Consider the following 6,922-nt stretch of genomic DNA (forward strand, 5'->3'; position numbering starts at 1 on the left):
CAATCTATCGGTGAATTTAAGCCACATCTACAAGGGTTCTTCTAAATCTATTTGTCTAATAAGGGTTCAAATACGTTAATGTCAACGGGCTTAGGTATTAAATATTAGTCCTTTAAAATAGGCATTTCAGAAAATAAAAATTAGCCTTTGCAAAAATTTTTGTCCAGAAAAAAAACCAATAAAACCAATACACATGTACATGTCATTTACCCACTGCTTTTGGCAACCAACTGAAATTTAGCCCCTCCTTTAGAAATCTGCTAAATCGACCCTCCACTTATAGCCGTCGAATAAGTAGCCGATTGAACCTTAGCCCCGCTTTTAACCACTGGCTAAAAGTCAGTTCTTGTCTATAGTTGGGAACATAATAAAATATCTTATTAAAGAAAAGTTTAGATTACATCAAAACAGAAGGCAAGCGGGCAACAAGCTGCGTCGCTACCCCTTTTTGAATCACAAAACCCAATCTTTTAAAAACTATATTTGCTGATCTTGGAGTCATTACATTACTATGTATGACCCACTGAACGCGGGTAAGTAGCTCCACAGCTTCAGGCGATAGGAAACCAAAAGTGTCAAAAAGCAAAAGGAATAAATACATGTTGGTTGTCAAGACACGCCTTTTCATGTTCTGACACCTTACCTGAAGCAGCTTTTAATGCGGCTTGACCAACTGCGAAACCACTACTCCCTAAGCCCACCAAAGGAGAAACCCCTGTTAAATCCACACACATGTGTTTCCCTCCTATCCATCCAAACACCAAAATGTCAGCCAGTCGAAGAGATGATCTTCCCTCCGACGGATCAGTCAGGAAATTCACAGGTGCTTCTTTCTTAATAGAAATTCCAGCTCGCCGGAATATATCAAAGAGCACATCCCTAATCAGATCGTGTCGGTATTTGAACGCCGGGACTCTAAACACGCCTTATGAAAAATAGGTCATATCTCATCAACCGGAAATAGAGGAATCATGAGGCGATACTTAAGGATACTACGATACTCTACTGGAGACATATGCTGACCTAACCCATCTATAGGGATAGCAAGACGAAAATCTTGAGCATATGGTGCTTGTAGACACTCAAAAATGGCTTTTTGTCTGCTTGTCATGTAAAAGTGTGACTCCATGTCGTGAACAATTTTACTAAAAAGAGCGCTCGCCAATGCATGCTGGGCTTTAGAGGGGGCGGTCTCTTTGTTAGAGAAACTGCTAAAATCGACGCTTGGAATCATATCACGAAGACAAGCTACAGCACAAGAATAATCAAAATCCATCCCACATATACCACTGTCTCGCAAAATGTGATCCTGAAGCACCCATGATTGGGCTCTCGAGGCCACTAACACATAAGAGGAAGCCTCTACTGCCAAATACAACCCCAAACCCCCATTCTTAATGGGTAAGGAAGCAAGTCGCCATTGGAGGTCTCCAAAGAAAGGACCTCCACAAACTACAATGTCCTCGATCGCCTCACGCAATCCCTTGTCGAAAAAACAGGTTGGCATGTAATCAAACCGAAGAAAAGTTTAGCAATACCCATACATGATCGAAGCAAAAGTAACTCACTCTGCAGGTCACCAAGTTTTGTGAGAAGACGCATCAAATCAACAACATTAGTAGCTCTCTTCTTTGCCAAACCCTTAATAAACCCGGTGTCTTTACTAACAGCTCCCCCAAGAAGCTTCACCCCTAGTAATGGTCTCCCAATGTCAGCAGGGAATAAACCGTCACGAGACTTCGTACCATCACAAGAAGGCCAAAATAGCTCAGTTTTATTAATATTCAGTTCAAGACCCAAAGTTGGACCCGTCACCTTAATGATATCCAGCACTTTAGCCACCTCCATTGACTCTCCAATGACTGTCCCATCATCAAGATATCAGGCATGAAGAAGAAGCTTGCAATTGTCTCGAATCTGATGCACAAGGGGGTGTAAAACAAGGGAAAAAAGAAATGGTCCCAATGGGCCTCCTTGTTGAACCCCCGTGGTAGACCAAATATTATCATCCCCAAGATATAGTCTTGATGGCTACCCATATAAAAATTCCACCCACAAGGAAATAGAAGGGCATCTGATCCTTACCTCATGGAGTAAAGCTGATCTATCCACCATATTAAATGCATTAGAAAAATCAACTACAAGCATTGCAAGAGACCCATCAGTGTGGCGCTTACTCAATACCCTGTTGGCGCTATGTAATATGGCCTCCGTACCACCCGACACACCAACCCCAAACTTAAAATCATTAAGGTATTTAGTCATTTCTTTGCCAACCCCTTTCATAGCCACCTTAGAAACCAAACGCCTCCATATAGTACCCACTGCATGTGCATTGATTTTCTAATTGTTTTATAGGTCACGTTGTAATGTTTTATGTTTATAGTGTTAACTGAATATTAGCCTCCTTAGCCGATTGTGTTTATTTGCCGTTACTTGATTACTCGGTTTTGATATATCTAAATTCAATGTCGTATTTGACAACGATAAAAGAAAGTGCGTCGAATTGTCAAAATGTTTATTCACATGATTTTAGCATATATTATTAATATGTGTAAAAGTTAAAATATAAAGGATAAAAAAAAGAGAAGGATTAAAATAAATATAATCCATTGATCTTAAAGTTGAATTTGAAGATTAATTTAAGAGAATAAATTGATGGTAAAGACATAAAGGTAATAATCCACTTTTGTTGATTTTCTCTTTCGACATACAAGGCATATGTCAATTCCTCCATCATTTAAAAATGTTCATAACTTTTTCATGCAAGATTCTTTAGAAAAAATCGTCATAATAACAAGCCTTTTTTTTATATTTAATATTAGTACCATATTGTTATATAAAAATAAAATAAAATAAATATAGTGGTTTTTTATATTGTATTATTGTTTGCTTATTTTGATTTTTAATTGGGGTTTTCTATTTATTGTGTTAGATTACTTTTATTCATAACCAAACCCAACCCAACCCAACCCAACCCAACCCAACTTAACTTTTCATTAAAAAACTAATTTCTCTTTCCTCCACATACACAACCCAACCAAACTCAATTTTTCACTCTCATTAACAACCCAACTAATTTTTAACTAAATTAATATTAATAAGCTTTATGGTTATTTTTAATTCTCTAAATGTTATTCCAAATAAAAAAAATAATTATTTTATATCGAAGTTGATAAATGATTTATTTTAATTATAATAGTTTATTCTAGATTTACAAAAAAACATTGAAATAAGATTAGAAATAGAGTCGAAAACAGATATCGATCATGTTAATACTTAATATTATCCATTGCAAAAAGATATTTTTGTTTTATAATTTTATATATATATATATAGTTTTTTGTAATTATATAATGTGAAAGTTTTTAAATAAAAATTTTGATTACAAAAGTGTATAAACATACAAATAATATCATGTTAAATAATATAAAAATGCCCAACCAAAGGTTAGTGGACCAACCTTGATTGAGGTTGGTTGAAGAATTTTCATTCTCATTTTTCTTTATCATTTTTTGGCCAATCAACCAAAGCAATGGGAGTGGTCTTATAGATTTGATCATTGTGATATCAATTGATACTCATGTTAAAGATAAAAATAAAAAACAAAGATTTCGTAATTGTTTTTTTGTTTGTCATTGTGTCTTTCTACTTATCATTGTGTTTTAGTCACTGTGGAGAAAAAAAATAGTACGTTCATTGTGTATTATGTTCATGTCATTATGTAATATGTAGTTTCCATTGTGTTTTATGTTTCAGGTTGTTGTGTTATATGTACTCATCATTGTGTTTTACGTTTCAGATAATTGTGTAATATGCATTCATCATTGTGTTTATGTATTAGATGATTTGTTGCTATTTTATCTTTATATTTAAGTATTATTATTAAACAACTGTATTATTAGCATTAAAAAAAAACACAATGATGATTTGAAAGACACAAAGACGAAAAAAAACATAATTACAAGCAGAAAGACACAATGACAAACAAAAAGACACAATAACGTAATTTTTGTTTTAATTTTTATATAACAAAGTCATACTTATATTAAAAATAAAAAAAAAACGCTTGTTATTATGGTGTTTTTTTTAAATATATCATATGAAAAAGTTATAAACGTTTTAAAATAATGGGAGAATTGACATGTGATTTGCTTCTAGAGAGAGAAAATATGTATTATTACTTTTATACAATTTTTTTTTGAGCCCTCACTTGACATATGTCAATTAATTATATCTTCTCACAATTCTCATTTTTGTTAGCCTTTGTAGAATACCACAAAGCTAGGGATCTAATTATTTATTAAAATCATCTGCATGCGATGCCAACGCGATTAATGCGTGAGGTGGACGTTTGTCACGAACGCTCTTATGTGATGTCGTCCGTGGCTGTCTTTAGGGTTGCCATCCATGGTGGTAAATATCGAGGAACGGAAGTTTTTCTTTTTTTCCTCTTTTCCCTTTTGAAAATAGTTTCTTATTAATTTTAAGAAGTTATAAAATTTGTAAACGTTTTAAACTTTAAGAGAAATTTTATAATCTTCTAAACTTTTAAAAACATTCAATATGAGGTAATTTACCAGTTTTTTTTTTATATAAGAACAAAAACTTCAACTAAAAAATCTAAAAACAATAATTGCCGTATAAATTGTTTATTGGATTACATCGAAACAGAAGGCAAGCGGGCAACAAGCTGCGCCGCTACCCCCTTTTGAATCGCAAAACCCAATCTTTTAAATTGCGTTTTCATTTATTAAAATTAGTAATACGATATTATAACCTTATAGTTTATATTAATAAACAATTTTAAATAAGTTGGTAATGAAAACATGTAAATGGTGGATGAAAAGATTTGTAAGGGTGACTTGGCCGGAGAGTAAATGAATGCTTTTATGAATTGTTTAGTTCTATGACTTGGCTGGGCCTCGAAACTATTTTATATTTAAACTTTTAGCCAATTATATCAGTTCACCATTGAATCCATGTAATTTATAAATACATGATATTAAGTGAATTACCAATCTACTTACACAACTTGATGATGGTTCCACATGATGGAGTAAGTGTGATAGTCAGCAGCAGGGTCAAACCAGAGGTTAACTCTTTGTTCTCTGTCACCTTTCCCATGCGCATACACATTGGTTTGGACCGAGTACGGTTAGCCAGTTTGGTTCCCCAAGAACTCAAAATCCAATTCATCGCACACTTGTGTATCCGAATTCATCTACAAAAAAAAACCGCACATAACTATTAGTCAATTAATAGAAAACAAGTTATGTAAAATGTTGACATCATTGAAATAGTTGTACATGGAAAGCAGTATCAGTGATCGCAGAGTATCCAGAAATAAGCTTAATTTTCATGCTCACAAGTCCAAATAAATATTGGCTTTTTGAAGCAAACCCGCATCCTGTAACAAATATGTTTTGTATAGCCATACATGTATTATATAAGTTATTATTTTCTTTAAAGTATAGTACATTAACTCAGTATATGCGTATGTACATACCAGAACTTCAGTCAAGAATAAGCTGAATGGTTCTGCCACCATCAAGCTGTCTGATGTGGGAATCAGACCATGTAATACAAAAATCCTGGAGGAACGTAGCTGGTTGGGCATAGGACATAGTAGCTATTAGCAGAAGAAGGAGGACACTTTTATTATATGCCATTTTACCATGCACTAATGTAATATTTGTCTTGTGTTTTTGTGATGGTATAATAAGTTTAGATAATATGTGAAGCTATATATATAGTTATAGTTATAGATTATGTAAGCTGATAAAATATCTTGAATAATTGTGAGGGGGGGCTTTGAAACTGTCGAGTTCGCTTTCCATACAGCTCACTTTATGCTGCCAATCGGGTCTTGACTTGGATACGGACAGGACCCAAAAGAAATTTCTTCTTGTCAAATTCAGTTTAAAAAAACCGATTATTTCGAGATAAGAGGAACACTGAATAAAAAAAAAGGAGAAAGTGAGAACGGTGATACTAGGTGTGTACTTTACATGCAAAACCAATCAAAACTCAGAAGACCCTTATTCAACTATATCCTTTCCATTTTCATGGAAATCTTAATTTAAAAATGGAAGTCTTTTATCTTCTCAAATTAGAATTTATTCATTAAAACATAAATTTTGGATCGTGCTTGTACACAATGGCTAGTAATTTCTTGAATTATTTCAATTTAAACAAATTTATCCATTAAAATCATAAAACCCCATTTTGAGAGACCTGTAAAAACTTTTCCATTCTCCATAATTCGTATATTAGTTTTTGCAATTTCTTACTTTATTTTATATTTTCTTTTGGATTTTAACGTAGTTCCGATTGGTTTTGAGACGACAATCGTAATGGGTTTTCGATGAATATGGAAGCAATTTGGAAATTAGGAAGATTGGATTGAAGCAAGGAAGAATTGCATCTAACGATTTGAAGAGATGGGTAGTGAAAATGATGAACCTAATCTATCTAACTAATATATTAAAGCAATCTATCTACATATGATTCTACTTCAACAATTTTCAAATTATAATTTACATCTAATAAGGTATTTAATTTTAATACTATAAAAATTTATATAATCACTAACAAAATTAAAAATATAACATTAAATGTTGTATTAAATAAGGTCTATTAATAAATTTAATTTTTTTGTTTCATTTTTTTAACCAGCTGTGTAACGAGCTATATCCTAGTTAACAATGAAATGAAACACTTTGTTTAGATTTATCCAAAATGATGTAATTTTAATTGGTTTCACGTATAAACTTACATGTTTAACATCATCTTATTCACTTTCCCCCTTTCTATAAATCGTATGGATCAATGAAACAGATCACATTGAATTACACAAGTCTTATTTTGAAATAGTAAAAGTTGTATATTGGAAGGCTCCATATACTGACTTGATAAAGGC

This window comes from Bidens hawaiensis, unplaced genomic scaffold (genome assembly GCF_021521415.1).
Source record: "Bidens hawaiensis isolate Kalapana, Puna unplaced genomic scaffold, B.hawaiensis_p1.1 tig00004151_1, whole genome shotgun sequence".
Lineage (NCBI taxonomy): Eukaryota > Viridiplantae > Streptophyta > Magnoliopsida > Asterales > Asteraceae > Bidens > Bidens hawaiensis.